The sequence below is a fragment of the Lissotriton helveticus genome, chromosome 4_1 (assembly GCF_964261635.1).
Source record: "Lissotriton helveticus chromosome 4_1, aLisHel1.1, whole genome shotgun sequence".
Taxonomy (NCBI): Eukaryota; Metazoa; Chordata; class Amphibia; order Caudata; family Salamandridae; genus Lissotriton; species Lissotriton helveticus.
In genome coordinates, this window is record NC_136063.1 from 1,813,614,812 (window position 1) to 1,813,635,052 (window position 20,241).

General features: G+C 46.8%; 1 protein-coding gene across 1 annotated transcript in view; it reads left to right on the top strand.

The window, feature by feature from the left end:
* TNMD (tenomodulin) overlaps positions 1–20,241 on the top strand; it is a 580,658-nt gene that overhangs the window by 138,658 nt on the left and 421,759 nt on the right. The window lies entirely within an intron of this gene.

The window sequence follows — 20,241 nt, forward strand, 5'->3', positions numbered from 1 at the left end:
TGGGGATGTTTGTGCAATTGGTTTATTCAAAGCAAACAAGATTTCGACACCCAGAATGCATTATGGGACTAGACACACAACAACCTCAGTTAGAGATGGCGGGAGTTAACCCTACATGTTATCGCCAAATGTGCCTGTGGTTTGTGTCCTGACGGCATCACTCAGGAGTACGCTCTACAGGCCTTGAGTCGGAACAAGTACCATTTTTGCAAATTTTTACCGGGCTTCAGAGACCGTATCAATATATGCGGTTCTTTCGAAGAGTGTAGTAGAAGTTCTTAGTTTTGAAAAACCGGTGCAGGTGGGTACTAAATAGACAAGTATTTCCTAATTCTGGTCGGACTTGGAAATATCTTAACCCATCGTTGGATTCAGTGTGTTCCAAGGGTGTTCTGCTTCATAAATAAATGAGATATTTAGGACACCTAACATCTGCTGTCTTTGCAGGGTTCGTGCTTTGCCAGCCCACTAGGTACCTACACATCAGATTCAGCCAAGTGCTATGCAGACTGTCTCGCAGTTTTCATCCAGCAATTGATTTCTCTAGGTAGTCTTTGATTTTACCTCTGAAGTCGTCCTCACTTGTCAAGGCCGCGTGCCGATCCCCCATTCACGCAGACAGCTGCTGATAAAAAATGATGCATTGAAATGCATAAACAACATACTTTTCAGTCTTGGCTGTTGTAATACCCCAACGTTTGATTCAGTTTCAGCGGATGTTCATAGCAGCAACTGAAACTACAAGTTCCAGCATACTTTGTGTAGTTGGCTGACGGACATGGACCGGGTTAAAAAAAAATCTCCCTTGTGAATGATAGTGTTGCCAGCTACATCACTACAGAAAAAGTGGATTATTATCCAAGAGGCTTAGCTGGTAACAGTTCAGCGGCACCGGACCCAGTGACCTTATTGTTAAAGCACTATGCACTTGCTAAGGATGGTGAAGGGCAATGCCACTGGCTCTCAGCATACAGGGGCACCAGCCCCTTTAAGATCACAGGCCGTAGCAATACTGATGTGGTAACGCTATGGCAACCCGGATCCCGGCTCTCTAGTTAACAGATGCAGTGATTATATAATGTAAGGATAAAACTTCAACAACAAAAACAAGCATTAAAATGCAAAAGGTCTCACCTTTCATTAAGTTAAAGCCACTTGCTTTGCTATACAATACCATTAGCAAAGCAAATGGCTTTAACTTAATCAAAGGCGAGACCTATTGCATTTTCACTGCTTGTTTTATATATTGTCATCCAAAATAGTTGATGCAGAATTAAAGAACTAGAAATATGGGGGTATATTTACTGGGAAATGGCACAGCACATAGCTGCAGCATATTTTGAAGCTTGTTAATATGGTGCAGGGCATTGACCCACCGCAACGTAAAAAAAAAGTGATGTTCCGGTGGCCCAATCCCCTTGTAAATATACCCCACAGATTCTTATTTCTCCCAGTCAAAGTAAAATGTGCACAGTTTCCCCTGAGAAGAGCATTATGCTGGATACCCACCAAACGCCTCACTGTTTTTGTTTACTTCCAAGCCAGGCAGTCATGTTGATCTGCGAGGTAATTGGTTCTTTCTAAACATGATTTTTGATTTTCCAAATTTGGCAGCCATGTTTTACCTGGTTCTGCTTTTGCAAGATTATATCCGTGGTATATTCACTGTCAGGAAGCCCCAAGGGCCTGTCTGTGATGCATTACTTTGAAGATGCAGGTGAGGGTTTGACCCAACCCACTTTCTCCACTTCTTTTTAGGTCTCGCCTATGCATGCGCTACATAGGAAAAATACCTTTAGTAATGGAGACAGTTTTGAGGCCAAAAACGTGCACGCGTTGCATTGCTTCCAATGGCAACACGTGCACGTTTGGAGATTCCCTTGCGGGAGCGAACAACTCGCACCATATGTTATCAATTATCGCGCCTTGCTGCTCGCTCCCGGAAAGGAATCGCGCAGGCCCCCTCCTCTCTCCCCTCCCCCTGCTGCCACGGGCGCTTGTTTTTAAATGGGAGCATGCCTGTAATTTTCATTCTAAATCAGATTCCGTGGCTGAGATCACTAGGTGGCGCCAGATGCCATGTTTTCTCTTCCCCTGAAGTACATATTGTTTAATGCTTGAAACCGGCACTGCGCATCACTTCTGGCTGCGAGGGCAGAGGCATCAAGCTGGCCCCGAGTGAAGTTTGGCCTCAAGGTCATTACTGACAAACCCGATCAGAATTATGACACATTCATAACTAGATTTCCACTTATTTCCTGTAATGTGGTACCCAATTCCGCATAACAACATCACAGAAAAGCAATGACCATTCCACCAGTAAACGACGGGTGACAACAATCTGGAAAACAGCTCGTTTATGTAATTAGTGCTAATTAATCCTGTTGTTTATGCACAAAATAACAGCTCCCATCCCGACTGCCTTCATTAATTAAAACATCAGGGCATGGCCCTCGTTTACTGCTGCCTAACATAGTTTATTAGATAATCATCGTCATTGTACAGGTGTACAGGTATTTGTGAGCGCACGTGACCCCCCCCTCAGGTAACAGTCTCGAGCACAGCAAACTGGTTTTACTTCATTTTCAAATCAGAAAGAAGGTACCAGGGTTGAGGCAAAAAGTGCACATTGCGAACCATTTAATTCACAGGGCAGAGGGGGGCGTTCACAGGGGCCCTGCTACTCCGGGGCCAGTGCTTCGTGACTTTCTTTGCGGTCACAGACCCTGGAATGCATAGCCTAACCCCTGGAGTCACATTCACAATTTGTCAGTGTTTGTGGCTTTGCGGCCCTTGATCTCTCTTTAGGGACATGGGTCACAGTGCAGGGACTTCCCAGGGCGGCTGACCCTTGCAGAACACCATACAAGCATTCACTACTCTTTGAAGGAGTCCGGAACCAGTTCCTGGTTCATGACTCCACTCTTTACCTGACCCCTCTCTTGGGCATATTATCACACACATCCTGACCATCCTCCCTGTATCACACCCCTTACCCCTTTGGGTCATCTGCCTCACCCCCTCCATGGCCTGAGCTGCCCCACGAGGCTGACAGACACCTAAGGATGTACCAGGTGCTTTAAATGGGAAAAAAGTAGTGCATGTACTCATTTAAATGTGGAGAGTGGGCGGGGCACGCCACATACTTACACTCTACTGAATACAATATAAATACACTCCACATAGCACAACAAAATACCACATAATTACACCACGTACTTATACTTGACTAAATGTACCATACACTCCACATGATACCACTCCGTGCCACATAATGACATGTCACGTATTTACACTCCACTCAATGCAACATAAATATAATCCACATAATATCACTCAGTGCCACGTAATAACAGGCCACAAAATTACATTCTACTCAATACAGTATAAATACACTCTACATAAAACCACTCAGTACCACATAATTACACACCACTTAATTACACTCTACTCAATGCAACATAAATACACGCCACAAAATACCGCTCAGTACCACATAATCACACGTCACAATTACACTCTATTCAATGCAGCAATTACACTCCACATAATACCACAATGCCACATAAGTACAAAAAATTTAAAATACATTTTTATATTAAAATATTTTTTAATCAGGTTCTTCAGTTGTATATAATGTCGTCTTAGTTTTTATAAAGGTAACAACAATGCTTAACACTTTTTATTATAACTTTTAAACCTAATGCACATCAGCCACAATGCTCTACAACATAGCCAAAACTTCAGGATAAACACATAAGGTCCCAAAAGTGAGACCTCTTGGCTATGCCAATGCTTGTTTCTTATGTCCTTGCCTTGCTGGCATGAATGTGAATATCTCAAACCTGTTAAGGATTAAACCTTTTTTCCCTGGCACTTGTCAGGCCTCACTAGTGAAAATAATTGACAAATATGTTTATACATATTAGATACCTTCTGCTGAATGTCAATATTTGAAGCAGAGATGTGGGACTGTTTCATTCATTCTCGTTTGTGTTATAAATGGACACTATGCTGTTCAGGATGCCACAGACTTACCTTTTTTGATTGATGAAAAGGAGAAAGAAGACATCTAGGTACACAAATATAGTTATCAGAAATGTACACAAGATCCTCGCCTCTTAGGCAGAGACAGAGGGGTGTATTCATAAAGTTACACCTACATGTGACTAAATCTGCATATCCACCCTAAAGCCCTGTTAAACAGCATACCGTATGGTGTGTTCATACAATTGAAGAGAAATTGTTCTAAGGAAGATGATGCTGAAATCAAAATTCAGGAGAGTAAAAAAAGTTTGAATCGAGAGGGTACAGACAACGTGTCCTAAATAACTGCAAGAAAAAAGCGGACCAGAAGACGAGGGCTGAAACCCTGATAGAGAAACCGAAAATCACTCAGGACAAAGATCCCCCCAGATTCATCACTACCTATAGCAAAGAAAGTGGTAGTATTGCGAAAAAAAATGAGGAAATTTTGGCACCTAATATCAGGGGACCCTGATATAGGAGAAATTGTTGGAAATCAACCTTCAATAACCTATAGAAAAAATACATCTCTACAAGATCTCCTTGTGAAAAGCCATTTTCAAATGAAACAAAAACCAGATTGGCTAACACAACAACGGAAAGGATTCCAACCATGTACATCTTGTAAGGCCTGCAAAATCAGAAAAAGCATGAGGAACATTGAAGAACCAGATGGGAGAATCATGCATATCGAGCAGTATATCACATGCACCTCAAAAAATGTAGTGTACATGATAGAGTGCAGATGTGGAAAGAAATACATAGGCATTACCACGTGTATGCTGAAGAAAAGAATTCTTGAACATATCCGTGCGGTGAAGAACTTGAACATGCTATATGCAACTGCCAAACACATCAGCACATGCCAAAATGGAGATTGGAGAGCTATTACTTTCTATGGGATCAGAATGTTGCCAAAAATGGAAAGAGGGGAAGACTGTTCGAAAATTGCGTCAAATGGAATCGCGCCTCATAATCAGACTACGAACCAAGAGCCTAAGAGGCATTAATTTTGGAGAAGAACTTTATATACATCTGGAATAAATGTGCCAATGAACTTCCGAACTGGAATGGGGGACTAACCCAATACTAAGAGAATCTGTAAACAGGGGTACCAAACCCACGACGTTTAACAATTGAAAATAACTCTGCCAATGTGAATTTACATTCGACGCCTCATACTATATGACTGTAAAGTAAAGCGCACTTGTCCTTCTTTTTCTTTTAATTTTAATTAAATGTTCCAAACTACATATCCCATAATGCCGCTTAATGGCTAATATGGGCTAGTATAAATATGGAAACAGTAGAGGGACTTACTGACCGTGATCAAAGCCTTGTCTGGCTGAAACGCGTTGGTGGGATGAAACGTTGAATTAAAGGCTTCTAAAAGTATCCGGTTGTGCCGCCTCTTTCGTTTAAAGATATACATATTTATATATAAATATATATTAATTTTTATGTTAAAATATGTATAAATAGTAAGTAGATATTAGTATTTGGGTCAGGATCCGACCCCTGGGCCGAGCACACGCTGCGGAGCGCTCTCATTAAGCTAAAAGATCACATTGCCGATAAATATGGAAACAGTAGAGGGACTTACTGACCGTGATCGAAGCCTTGTCTGGCTGAAACGTGTTGGTGGGGTGAAACGTTGAATTAAAGGCTTCTAAAAGTATCCGGTTGTGCCGCCTCTTTCGTTTAAAGATATACATATTTATATATAAATATATATTAATTTTTAAGTTAAAATATGTATAAATAATAAGTAGATATTAGTATTTGGGTCAGGATCCGACCCCTGGGCCGAGCACACGCTGCGGAGCGCTCTCATTAAGCTAAAGGATCACATTGCCGATAAATATGTGTATATATATACATTTTATTTGTTTTCACTGAAAGAAACAAAGGTTAAAGGGACGTTATAATTAGTCTCAGATTGCACTCGCACAGAACCATAGAAATTCAGCAGTTACCTGAGCTAACTATCACTTCTGTCCCTGCTATGCACTGCTTATGACCTCACATATTACTTCATTCTTTTGTGTCTACTAAGTTGGTGAGTCACCCTCTGACATCCATCAGTTGTAATCTGAAAACACAACAAGTACTAGAAAACTAAGAAAGCATCAGTGTCTATGCTACACACCACCCTGCACGCCTGCAGAATATCACATTGTCCTTCAAGCTGTGCATCTCCAAAAGCCCGTATGGTACACAATGTTCTTGATAAAACATTTTATTATAATTTAAAACTGTATATCAACAAATTGTATTGTCAGTAATAGTACCTGTACACGTCCATAACCACAATTAAGAATAAGTTTACAAACCGTCTCCCCACCTACCATAGAGCCTAGATGAACTCCAGAAAGACAATCCTCTAACAGCTTCCTGACCTCTCCCTACTCCCTGGCTGGACACATCAGGCCTCCTGGTGCTCTATCCACATAGACCAACGTCTCTGATATTTCATTGGGCCACCTCTGTCCTTGTAGACTGCCTTCTCAATCAGTGCACAATTGTCCATGCTTCCCTCCCATTCGCCAGTGTACAAAAAGGTTGTGTCCCTAAAGTCTTTATCAACAAATGCACCCTGGTGCCTACCAACACATGAGACCTCAATGCACAGCATCAAGTGTGCCCCTGAGAAGGAACTCCCATTCACACAACTTAGTGTTTCCATTCCCTGCTGCACATCATCCTCTGCCCCCATGATGTACATCACGTTTGCACCCTGGCTGCACATCATCCCAAACGTTGCTGAATGCACACCGCCTTCTCCCTTCTGATGTACATATTCATATGTGACCCTGATTTATAGCTCTCAGGGATCCCCTGAGACACAATATCCAGGGCTCACCTGAGGCACATGGCTCACAGCAATCCTGGGAAGCATCATACGCTGCTCACATGCTGCATGCCACTCCACGCAACCTGTGCACATCATGCTCCCCTGTTGCATGTCACCATATGACTTGTGTTGCATGTTGTCTTGCATCCTCCTGATTACATCATCCTGTGTTCCCTGCTGCAAAACGTTAACCATTACTGGTCGTCTGAATATGGATGACCGTATGATTGCTGAATTTCCTTCATAAATGTCTGTATGGTCTTTGTTCTCTGTTAATCGCTATCTGGAGGTGGGTGGGATAGGTACGTGCGGTGAGTGTGCACATGTGCTCACAACGTGTGTGCCTTGGTGTAAATGCACTATATAAAAGTCAAACCTATAAACATTGTCAGTGCTTACTGTCAAACACATGCACAACTTACTATCTGTATGCATTGCTGTAAATCACTCAAATTCTCTACTTTTCCTTTGGTTTCAGAAGCTGTAAATGGGGAAGGACATGTTTCCAATTTGTGCACCAAATAGGAAACACTTGTTGATCATAACTCTGTTGCTAAATGGGTCAAAATGGCTCTCTCCCATTACGACATTGTGCATACAACAACTAGAAAACATTTGCCTCAAATTATTTTTATTTAGAAATGGACTTCGGCTGCCACATGTTTACAATTTGGAGTGTTTCAACAAGAATGTCTGAAAGATTTAATTTCAAAGCATGGAAGAGTACTGCAACTCAAGCAAAAAACTCCAAACCGCAAATCCTTAATTGATAAAATGCACAATGTACAAGCAGACTCAAAGGAGCACATTTTACCTACTTTATTTAGGCTGATTAAAATGTAAAATGCAAAAAATGGAGCTCAGACTTGTGAAGATCGTTACATGCAGCTTAGTGGGAGGCAGAACTCGCAGCTAGGGAATTCGGTTCTACTGTTTATGTATAATCATGCCAAACACCAGACAAACTGTTTGGAAATCTCTGCTAGCATACTTAGAAGTTATTAGTTTCAGAACACTGTATAAAATTATTCGATTATGGTATTCTTTTAGGAGTAGAGTCGTTGTCCTCAGCAAAGTGCTTTAAAACACGTTTCTACTTCAGAACAAAGGAAATGTGTGTAAAGTAATAAACAAGCTAGATGAAACGTGGAGAAGTTATGCCAAAAAACAAAGAGTGTTTAAATAGAATATCGGAACAAAAAAATATTTTGTCCCAAAATATTGTGTCAAAAATATCGAGGATAAAAATATTGTGAAGGTAAGTTTCTATAGGTAAGAAAATGTTTACTATACATAGCTCCACAGATATGTACCTTGACTATCAGTACTTAATTTGTAATACATTAAGTGCCAGGGCTCTCATCAGGAGGCCACTGCAGCTTGCAACACACATTCCCCCTGCCAGTGATGCCAAGGATAGTAACAATGCATCTACACCATCACACTCCTACAAGTATGACAATTGAGACTATTTCGGCCCCCTAAGCTTTAAGAATGGCTTCTACAGCAGTTAATAATCACTGTTTATGTATATTGCATCAACAATTAACTGTTGTTGTGGTCATCACTAAATTCGCCAGATAGCACCACCATTTGGCAGACTGTAACTGGCGCAGATGCTGACAATTAAGTACTGGTGCCAAGCACTGGATACCACAGACTCAAATTAAGCACTGTTGACGATATATATATATATATATCTTCAAGGTATGTATATGTGGAGTTGAGAATAGTAAATCTACACTCACCTATTTTCTCTTACCTTCTCGATATTTTGCTCTTTGATATTTTTGATGCAATATTCTCTCCACACACAATTTTTGGTTCCGATAATCTGTCAGTGATCCCCTATTTAGGGCCTGATTAAGAGGCTGGCGGTCCATAGACAACCAGACTCATGGGGGTGCGGCGGTGGTGGTCTTCTGATCTCTCTATTACAACTAGGGTGGTCGGACCACCATTGCACCACTGCAACGGCCAGGAATCAGAGATCCCTGGCGGTGGCACAGCAGTCTTGAGGCCATAATATGCTTGGCGAGACTGTCGCAGTCCTGCTAAACATATTAAAAGTTTCCTCCCAGCCACGGTTTTTATGGTGGTTCCTCCTCCCTGAAAACCTCGGCGGTGAGGAAACAAAGGGGGCCCTACAGGGCACCCTGTTGCATCTAGGCCATGGGGTGCATGCAGGGGGCACATGTTGTTTTTACCTGTGGGCATGCACCCCATTACTAGAAAATGATGGACATCACCAGTCCATGCCATGCAGGTACTGCCTTTGAGGTTCCCACTGTGGTGCCTATTTCATAGGTACTGCCGTAGGAATACCAAAGATCCTCCCACCAGTGACTGAAAAAGTCATAAACTGGCAGGCAGTGTGCACACGAGTTTGGCGGTGCGGAAGTTTGCATCCTCACCACCAATCTCATAATCAGGCCCTTAGGTGGTAAAGAGTTGTGGCTGGCTAACCACAACGTGGCAGACTTTGGTGCATTACCAATCTCATCTTTGATACAAACTGGAACCACAGCTGATAAGGATATTGTTAGATTTGGGCGTCTCTAGCTGGCACAGATAGGTACTTATGACAAATAAGGACCCTTGCCTCTAGTCAGAGTAAGGGGGTACACTCCTAAAATAACCCCTTCTCACCCCCTTGGTAGCTTGGCACGAGCAGGCCGGCTTATCTCAGAGGCAGTGTGTAAAGCATTTGTGACCACATACAGTAATCAAGTGACAACACTACAGATGGACATCACACAGGTTTTATATAAAAAATAAGTATTCTTTATATAGATTTAACACCATAAATGAATAAAATCCACAATATTGTACTTAAAATGGCAGTTTTAGCTTAGTTCTGTTCGGTTCTTAAAATGCAACACTTTGAGTCAATGTACCTTACGATGCGTTACTCTTCCACAACAAAGCGACGGAAATACGGTTAAGTTCCAGTACAAAAAAATAAATACTTGAAGATCTTCCAGATGCGGCATGCTTCTCCGATGATGTGAGAAGTCTTGATTCGATGCATCAGCTGCAGCGGCGACCCCCTTGTTCCGCGATGCGGCGATAACAGCTTCGGCTGCCACACTCTTCTCCGACGTTGTGTGACGCTTCCTCACAATAGGACAACTACAGCGGCGCCATTCAAGATGCGACGGCAGCAGCTCCGATGGCGGCACGATTCTCCGTGGAAGCGAGGCGCTTTTCTTGATGCTGTGCAATCCAACAGCTACAGTGGCGACATCCAAGATGCGACGTAAGCAGCAGCGACACGCTAACTCTTCGTTGCGAGACGCTTCGCTCGATGTGGTGCAATACGACAGCTACAGCGGCGACATCCAAGATGCGACGGCAGTAGCGACACGCTTCCTCTTTGTTGTGAGACGCTTCTCTCGATGCAGTGCAATACAATAGCTACAGCGGCGACATCCACGATACGCCGGCAGCAGCAGCGACGGCGACACGCTTCTTCCTCTTGAGTCGCGCTTCCAGCTCCTTGCGACATGCAGTCCCTCAGAAGGCCCAAAACAGCAGCAGGCACTTCCGAAGAGCTCTGGGGAGCTGGGGGTTGAAGTCTGCTGCCTCTGAGACTACAGCAGGAGGCAAGCTCTTTTCTCAAGCCCTTGGAGATCCTTCACAAGTTGAATAATGTGCACACAAAGTCCTTTCTCCTTTCTTTTGCAGTCATGCAATCACTGCAGGCCAATCCCGCAAGCAGCACTTTAGCTTAGGGATAGTCTCTCCTCAGTTTCTTCAGGTTCCTCTCCTCAGCAAAGGTTTCTTCTTGTAGTCCAAAACTGATCTAAATTCTTGGGATCAGGGTCCCAATAATTATACCCCCAAATCCTTTGTCCTCTGAGGGCATAGGGGCCTTTGCCCAGTCCAAACCAGTTCTGGAGCACTCTGTTTACATGACTCCTTCTTTCCTTTCACAGTGCAGGGCAGAGACATCAGACGCAACACAGGAGGTGGAGCCAGCATTGTGGAGGAAAGGCACAGCCCTGGAGCACTTTGTTGGCATGATTCCTTCTCTCCTTTCACAGTGAAGGGCAGAGACATCAGACGCACCACAGGAGGTGGAGCCACTATTGTGGAGGTAAGGCACAGCCCTATTCAGGGACCAGGTGCTACTCCTCCCTCCCATCTAGATGCATATCTCTCTATTCACCACTGGGCAGACTCATCCTGGCTCTTGGAATCCCCCAACCCTGTCACTCAAACTCCAGACAAGAAATACACAACCTAGCAGAGACAGGCTGGGATAGTTAGACAAGAAAATACCTATTTTCTAAAAGTGGTATTTTCAAACACAGAATGTTAAAATCAACTTCACTAAAAGATGTATTTTATCATTCTGAGTTCAGGCATACTAAACTCAAATTTCTACCATGTTTCCTGAGTCAGTTAGGATTATACGATGCAATAATATAACTGCCCATTCTTGCCTATGGAGAACAGGTAGCCTAGCAATAGTGAAAAACGAAAATGGCTGTAGTTCACTATTAGGACATGCCACACACCAGGATATGTCCTACCTTATACTTACAATGCACCCTGCCCTTGGGCCTACCATAGGGGTGTCTGATATAAAGAAAAGGGAAGGTTTAGGGACTGGCAAGTGGGTGCACCTGCCCATTCAGCATGGCAGTACCAGACTGCACCCAGGCTCTGCAATGGCAGGCCTTAGACACACTTTTACAGGCTGCTTCTGTGGGTGGCACAACCAGTGCTGCAAGCCCACTAGCAGCATTTGAATCACCATCCTTGGGCACTCCTGGTGCACTGTACTGGGGTCTGACAGGTAAACCAAATCAGCCAATCATGGAATCACTAATCCATACATTAATTTACAATATGGCGCACTTGCGCAATGGCACTGGACAACAGTGGCACAGTGCCCAAAGCATCTAACACCGTGAAGTACATCCCCTGAAGGGAAATGGACCACCTCAACAGCTTTGAATTCTCACCCCTCATCTGCATTAACCATTAACCTGTGGTCTGTCCGAACCCGGAAGTGAGTCCCAAACAGGTATAGTCTCAGCTTCTTCAGTGCCCAGACCAGAGCAAATGCCTCAGGTTCAATAGCACTCCACCACTGTTCCCCTAGAAGTCACCTCTTACTGATGAAGGCTACAGGTTGATCTAGGCCCTCCTCATTCATCTGTGACAAAACAGTCCCCACACCATGCTCTGAAGCATCTGTCTGAACCATAAGCTCTCTGGAGAAGTTGGGTGCCAGGAGCACGGGTGGCGTGCACATGGCAGCTTTCAGGGCCTCAAAAGCTTTCACAGGTGTCAGTCCAAATCACTTTCTTGGACTGCTTCCTGGAAGTCAGCTCTGTCAAGGGTGCAACAATGTTGCCATACCCCTTGACAAACCTCCTGTAGTACCCAGTGAGTCCTAAAAAGGCTCTCACCTCTATCTGGGTCTAGGGGGGCTCTCAAGCCAGGATGGTTTCAATCTTGGACTGCAGGGGCGCCACCTGGCCGTTCCCCACCTGGTGTCCCAAGTCCACCACAGAACCCTGCCCGATCTAGCACTTACTTGCCTTGATCGCGAGGCCTGCCTTCCGCAGTGCCAACAACACTTCCCAGAGGTGACGCAGATGTTCTTCCCAACTGGCGCTGAACACTGCGATGTCATCCAGGTATGCGGCACTGAACTCATCCAGTCCAGCTAACATCTGATTGACCAACCTCTGAAAGGTGGCAGGGGCATTCTTCATCCCAAAGGGCATAACCCGAAACTGAAAGTGTCCATCTGTTGTGGAGAATGCTGACCTCTCTTGCCCCATCGGTCAAGGCGATCTGCCAGTACCCAGCTGTTAGGTCAAACGTGCTGAGGTACCGTGCAGCCCCTATCCGTTCAATGAGCTCATCAGCTCTGGGGATCGGGTGCGTGTCAGTCCTCGTGACTGAATTGAGCCCTCTGTAGTCCACACAGAACCAGAGTTCTGGTGTGGCACCCGGTGCGGCAGCCTTTGGGACCAAGACCACTGGGCTGGCCCAAGGACAGTGAGAGGGCTCAATCACCCCTAACACAAGCATCTTTGAGACCTCCTCTTTGATGCAAACTCTTACCCTGTCAGTCACCCTGTAATATTTGTGCTTCACAGGTAAGCTGTCTCCTGTGTCCACATCATGGATGCAGCAATCTGTGACACCAGGAACCAGGGAGAACAGATCAGAAAGCTGTCCCAGCAACAGGCGGCAGTCATTCTGTTGCTCAGGAGTCAGGGTAGAAGAGAGGTTTACACCATCCACTTACCCATCTTGTTCTGTTGCACACAGGAGGTCAGAAAGAGGCTCAGTCTCCTCCTCCATTTCAGCATATGTGGCTAAGAGCATACCCACGGGGAAAAACCAAAGGTGATGATGGACGGAGCGTTGACAATACACAGACCCCCAGTCAACTGATCTGGGTTTAACCTATCACCGTTCTTTAGCTCACTCCGCCACCCCAGTTCAGACATGGCCATATGCAAATCAGTCTGACCCTGTGCCTCATGGGAACAGTCCAGCCCAAACTGCCAAGCCATGCCTTCCCTGGACCGGAATCAAGCTTCCCAGGACCGGTTTCTGGCATTACAGCCGTCTTCAGCCGGGCTTGCTTGACTCCAGTGGCAAAGTGAACAAGGGACTCACGTCTGAGCATACCCTGCCAACTTAGGGCGAACAAAGAAAAACCAAAGGTGATGATGGACGGAGCGTTGACAATACAAACACTCACCCCCAGTCAACTGATCTGGGTTTAATCCATCACCGTTCTTTAGCTCACTCCGCCACCCCAGTTCAGACCTGGCCATATGCAAATCAGTCTGACCCTGTGCCTCATGGGAACAGCCCATCCCGAACTGCCAATCCATGCCTTCCCTGGACCGGAATCAAGCTTCCCAGGACCAGTTTCTGGCATTACAGCCGTCTTCAGCCGGGCTTGCTCGACTCCAGTGGCAAAGTGAGCAAGGGACTCACGTCTGAGCATACCCTGCCAACTTAGGGCGAACAAAGAAAAGAGCATACCCACTTCAGACCTCTCCAAGTGGGGCTTAAGGTGGTTGACATGCAGGACCCGCAAGGGGTTCCTAGGAGACCGCAAGTCCACCAAGTAGTGAACAGGACTCTTGCGCTCCACAACCTCAAATGGTCCGGTCCACTTATCCTGGAGAGCGCAAGGCTCCACTGGGGCCATGACCCATACTTTATGACCAGGCTGAAGCTCTACCACAGTGGCATTCTGGTCGTATCACAGCTTCATCTCCTCTTGGCTGGATTCCAGATTCGCCTCAGTGAGTTGCCTGAAACGCCTAGTCTGGTTCCTGAAGGCCAGCATGTAGCTATATACATGCTGGGGAGGTTTCCTGGGAGATTGCTCCCAGCCTTCCTTGACCATACTCAGAGGTCCTCTGACTGGGTGTCCATAGAGAAGCTCAAAGGGACAGAACCCTAGAGAATTTTGTGGCACCTCACAGTAGGCAAAGGGAAGGCATGGTAAGAGGACATCCCACTTATGCCTCATGGGTTACTCAAGACCCATAATCATGCCTTTCAGGGTTCGGTTAAACCTTTCAACCAACCCATTTACTTGAGGGTGGTAATGAGTGGTAAACTTGTAAGTTACACCACCCTCCTGCCACAGGGACTTCATATGCTTAGAGATGAAGTTGGTTTCCCGGTCAGACACTACCTCGCGAGGGAATCCTTCTCGTGAGAAAATTCCCATCAGAGCTTGTCCCACCACGGGGGCTGTCACTGTCCTCAAAGGTATGGCTTCTGGGTACCTGGTGGCATGGTCCACCAAGACCAGGATGAACCTGTTGCCCATGGCTGTCCTGGGGTCCAGTGGCCCCACAATGTCAATACCCACCTGCTCAAAGGGGGTGCTGACCACAGGGAATGGCTGGAGAGGAGCCTTCTGCTTCCTCCCACTCTTTCCACTTGCCTGGCAAGTCTGACGTCCTGCAATGGGTTTCTGAATTCTTGTGCATTTGGGGCCAATGAAAGTGGGTGACATGCCTCTCAAAGGTCTTGTCCTGCCCCAAATGTCCTGCCAATGGCACATCATGAGCCAGCCCCAGTAGGAAGGCTCTGAAGCGCTGGGGTACCACCAGCACATGGGATGACCCATGCTCAACAACCTTAAGCTCACTATACAGGAGACCGTTCTCCCAGTAGATCCAATATGATCCAGACTGAATAACTGCTGCCTGGCTTGTAGCCTGTTGCTGCAAACCATCAAGAGAAGGGCATTCTCTCTGCTCTGGCAGAAGTCTTCCCTGGAGGGGCCTCCTCCCTGCTGCCAATGGGTCAGCTCAGGCAGGTCCCCGAGTTCAGCTACCTGATCCCCGGTAGGCTCCAGGGCTTCTCCCTTAGGGTCTACCTCCCCCTGGGCTGTGGGAACTCAGGGGTCCAGTTTGCCGCACCCCTGCCTCTTCTTTCTAAGGCAGGTTCCTGGTCCTCCCAGTCAGGCTCCAGGTCCTCTTGAGCACCCCTATGGGCTGCCAGTGACCGGGTGGTCACACACACTCAGTCAGGCAGACCCACCATCTCCAAGTGAGTTCTCCGCTCCACCTTTCTCCAAGGTGAGATCTCCAAATCGTTCCCCAACAAACAGTCAACAGGCATGGCGGGCCTCACAGCTACCTGAAGAGTACCAGAGACCCCCCGCCCACTCAAAGGGAACCTGAGCCATTGCACAATGGCTCTCTGTGTTGTCGGCGGCAACAACTCGGCAAACTGCATGAGGGACAATCTGCTCTTGAGACACCAGGTGACACTTGACAGCTGTCACACTGGCTCATCTATCTATGAGAGCCTCCACCTTGTGGCCATTGATAGTTACCCACTGCCCATATTTCTTATTGTTGTTCGTAGCTGGGTCCCTGGGACTACCTCACAGTCTCCTAAAGAGACAAGGGACATCTTTGTGGGACCCTACCCACCTTGGACACCAATCTCCTCGCCCAAGGCTACACTCGCCATCTGCCGGGGTGCTGCTTTTCCAAATAGGCGGTACCTGGGGTCATTCGCCTTATGACCCAGGTCCCCACATTTGTAACACCTCAGGGTCCCTGGTGAACAGGATTACCTGTCGGGCCCCTTGCTTTCTCTCAGTGGGAGGCTCAGAACCTTAACCTTGGTTCCCTTGGGAATTACTTTGGGGCCCTTTATGGAACTCCTTCTGTTTACCCTTGTCCCCCCCCCCACTCTTCTGTTGGGGGCCCTGCCCACCATTGGCTGAGTATCCCATGTGACCCTTGTGGACCCTGGTGCTTACCCAGCGGTCAGCCTCCTCAGCAAGCTTCCTAGGGTTAGTCAGCCTGCTATCAATCAGGTGCTGGCGCAGCTCTGGAAAACAATTACTGGACAAGTGCTCCCATGCAATCAAATCAAAGAGACCTTGATAATCATTAACTTTGCTGCCCTTCACCCAACCATCCAATGCTCTGCAAAAGGAAGCGACATATTCCACCCAGGTACTGCTCTCTATCTTCCTGCAATTCCTGAACCTCTACCTATAGAGTTCAGGGGTCAAACCATACCTAGTCATTAATGCATCTTTCATGTGGCTTTAAGAATGATGGACTTCAGAAGGCAAATCTAACAGTGTGTCCCCCCCTCACTAAGGAACCTCCCCCACAACCCCGCTCCCCAATCTCTCTCAGGGACCTGGTGGGAAGACATGGCCACCTCATAGGCTCTGAACCACTGCCCAATATCATCATTCTTATAAAATTCTTTTACCACATACTTAGGAATATACACTCTAGCTTCCAAAGGCAATGACGGGTGTGCTGCCACCACAGGGAGTCATCTCTAAGCTCTTGGCCTTCAATTCCAACTCCCTCAAAATCTTTTCATGTTTAAACTGCAATTTCTTTTCTTCCAGGGCTAACTTCCTGGTTTGTACTTCCAATTCCAACTGTCCATTTAACTTAAGCTTTGTCAGCTCCATCTCATGCCTCCTACATCTCTCTCTGTCCTCCAGCTCCTCTGGAGACAGACTCTTGGCAGAAACACTCCTACCTGTGGAGGAAGGTGCTCTCCTTCCTCCTGAACCCATTGGTCCTTCCAGCTGCACATCTGCATTCTCCCCCTTCCTCATTCTCAGGGGTCTTCCTTGCTTCTACCCAGGCCCTCAGCGCCTTGTAGAACTCTTCCTTCTTGGTGAGCCCAATGATGGAAACATTGAATTTCTTGCAGAACTACTTCATCTGTGTTATTTTGTAGCTTTCTAGTTTCTCCTTTTGCCAATCACTATCAACAGAGGCTATGGATTCTGCTCTCTCCATGATGGTTAAACTTGTCAGTTCTCAAAAATAGAAAATCCCTAAAAGAAATCTACCAAAAGTATGTGGTTGCGTTTTGGTCTGCACTCACTAGTAGTGTTCACCAATCACTGTAAATGAGTCACAAATTCAAGTCCAGAATCCTCACCCCTGACCATCAATGTTAGATTTGGGGGTCTCTAGTTGGCACAGGTACGTACTTGTGACAAATATGGACCCGTGCAATACGACAGCTACAGCGGCGACATCCAAGATGCGACGGCAGCAGCAGCGACGGTGACACGCTTCCTCTTCGTTGTGAGACGCTTCTCTCGATGCGGTGTAATATGGCAGCTACATCGGCAACATACAAGATGCGACGGCAGCAGCAGCAGCGGGGACATGCTTCCTCTTCGTTGCGAGATGCTTCTCTCGATGAGGTGCAATACGACAGCTACAGCGGCGACATCCACGATGCGCCGGCAGCAGCAGCGACGGCGACACGCTTCTTGCTCTTGAGTCGTGCTTCCAGCTCCTTGCGACACGCAGTCCCTCAGAAGGCCCAAAACAGCAGCAGGCACTTCCAAAGAACTCTGGGGACCTGGGGGTTGAAGTCTGTCGTCCCTGAGACTTTTCTCAAGCCCTTGGAGATCCTTCACATGTTGAATAAAGTGCACACAAAGTCCTTTCTCATTTCTTTGGCAGTCATGCAACTACTGCAGGCCAATCCCCCAAGCAACACTTTAGCTTAGGGATAGTCTCTCCTCAGTTTCTTCAGGTTCCTCTCCTCAGGAAAGGTTTCTTCTTGTAGGCCAAAAGTGATCTAAATTCTTGGGATCAAGATACGTCCCAATACGTATACCCCAAAATCCTTTGTCCTCTGAGGGCAGAGGTGCCTTTGCCCAGTCCAAACCAGTTCTGGAACACTCTGTTTACATGACTCCTTCTTTCCTTTCACAGTGCAGGGCAGAAACATCAGACGCCCCACAATAGGTGGAGCCAGCATTTTGGAGGAAAGGCACAGCCCTGGAGCACTTTGTTGACATGATTCTTTCTCTCCGTTCACAGTGCAGCGCAGAGACATCAGACGCACCACATGAGGTGGACCCAACATTGTGGAGGGAAGGCTACGCCCTAATCAGGTCCCAGGTGCAACTCCTCTCTCCCATCTAGATGCAGATCTCTCTATTCACCACTGGGCTGACTCATCCTGTCTCTTGGAATCCCCCAGCCTTGTCACTCAAACTCCAGACAAGGAATACACAACCTAGCAGAGGCAGGCTTGGATAGTTAGACAAGAAAATACCTATGTTCGAGGCATGTGGGCTGCTCAATTCATACCGTAGCATAAATCGCCGACTAGTGTTGGGTCCGGATGTTTGCACCTTGTTGTCTTGGAAGAGTCTTCGAAGTATCACAAGATAGGTGACTCCTCCCCTGGACTACAGTGCGCATGGGCATCTTCTCCAACTTCAGATTGTTTTTTTTCCGCCATTGGATTCGGATGTACTTTGACAGCTCCAACTTCGGGACCGAAGTTTTCCAACTTTCTAAGGCCAAAACCTTCTACATTCGACTGTACTGTTTCCGCTCGGTATCCCTCGACTGGACAACACTTCCACTTCTATCCAGTCGTCGAAACGGGCCATTGGGCCTTTATGGCGCCACGTGGGCCTCCTGCTAATGGAAAGGGCCCGTTTAAAAAATGCCCAGAGTGTTGATCCAAATTTCCACACAGCGACAAGCATAGAGTATGCAACAGGTGCCTATCTCCGGAGCACAACGAAGAACACTGTCCAGCTTGTGCTCTGTTCCGGTCAAAGAAAACTATCCGGCACCGAAGAGCTGCTCAACGAGAGATGCAGCGGCAGGCACCAGAACCAGACAACATTTTCGACGACGAACATGAACTCCCAAAGGCGCAGGGCTCTGAAGATCTGGAAATAGTCACCGTAGAGGACCAATCGGACTCCGATGACCAGATCAGACCGGGGCAAACCGTGAGTACCAAAGCCCCTCTCCCGCCTCCACCTCCACACAAGGCTCCGGTCAAAGCATCGACTAAAAGCCTTAGCCGCGACCGAAACACCGCTTCAGAAGCCCCGCCTTCCGGCTCCGAAGACCACATCCAAGCCTTCCAGTACCCCGGGAACAAGCAAAACAGTTCCCAAAGTGGCCAAAGACACTCAACCCAAAAAAGTTGTCGACCATAAAAAGGCCGTTGACCCAAAGACGCCCGTCGACACCAACAAGGTCGTCGATCCGAAGAAGGCCGTCGACCCTAAAAAGGTCGCTGATCCAAAAAAGACCGTCGATCACAAGAAGGTCGTTAATCCGAAGACTGCCGTCGAGGCGAAGAAGGGCGTCGAGCCGAAAAAGCCGTTGAGCCGAAAAAGGTCGTCGAGCCGAGGAAGGTCGTCGAGCCGAAGAAGGTCGTCGAACCGAAAAAGCTTGTCGAGCCGAAGAAGGCCGTCGAGCCGAAGAAGACCGTTGAGCCGAAAAAAGCCGTCGAGCCAAAAAAGGCCGTCAAGACAAAGAAGGCTGCCCATCATACTAAAGACGTCCAGCCTAAACAGACACTCAACCCGAAAACAAAAAATAAAGACAAGCAGGCGACCGACCCAAAATTCTCGGCGCCGAAGCCACGGACAGTAGAGGAAGAGCTTTTCCATCCAGATCCAGTGTACCCAGAACAACAAAGACTGTATATAGACCCTGACACATGACATATAACAGTCTACAATAAGAAGAAAAGAAGACTGGACACTGAAGCCCTTTCTCCTGTTCCTTCTAAGAAAAAGGACTTTGGCACATCCCCTTCAAGACCTTTCACACCTCCTCCTTTCACTCCTAACATGCCTTACGTTCCATATTCTCCTCCACCTGTAGATTATGATGAGGAAGAAGACATGGGTGGAGATCCTCAGGATGACTTTATAGAACCTGACGATCAAGGAAACCCAGATGACACATGGAGTGACCATAATGATCCTGATGACACAGACTATACACAACCCATACCCGATCCCTCTACATACCCCACAAAGCCATCTCCTACTGATGACACTGTCCCTTTTAACCAACTAGTGG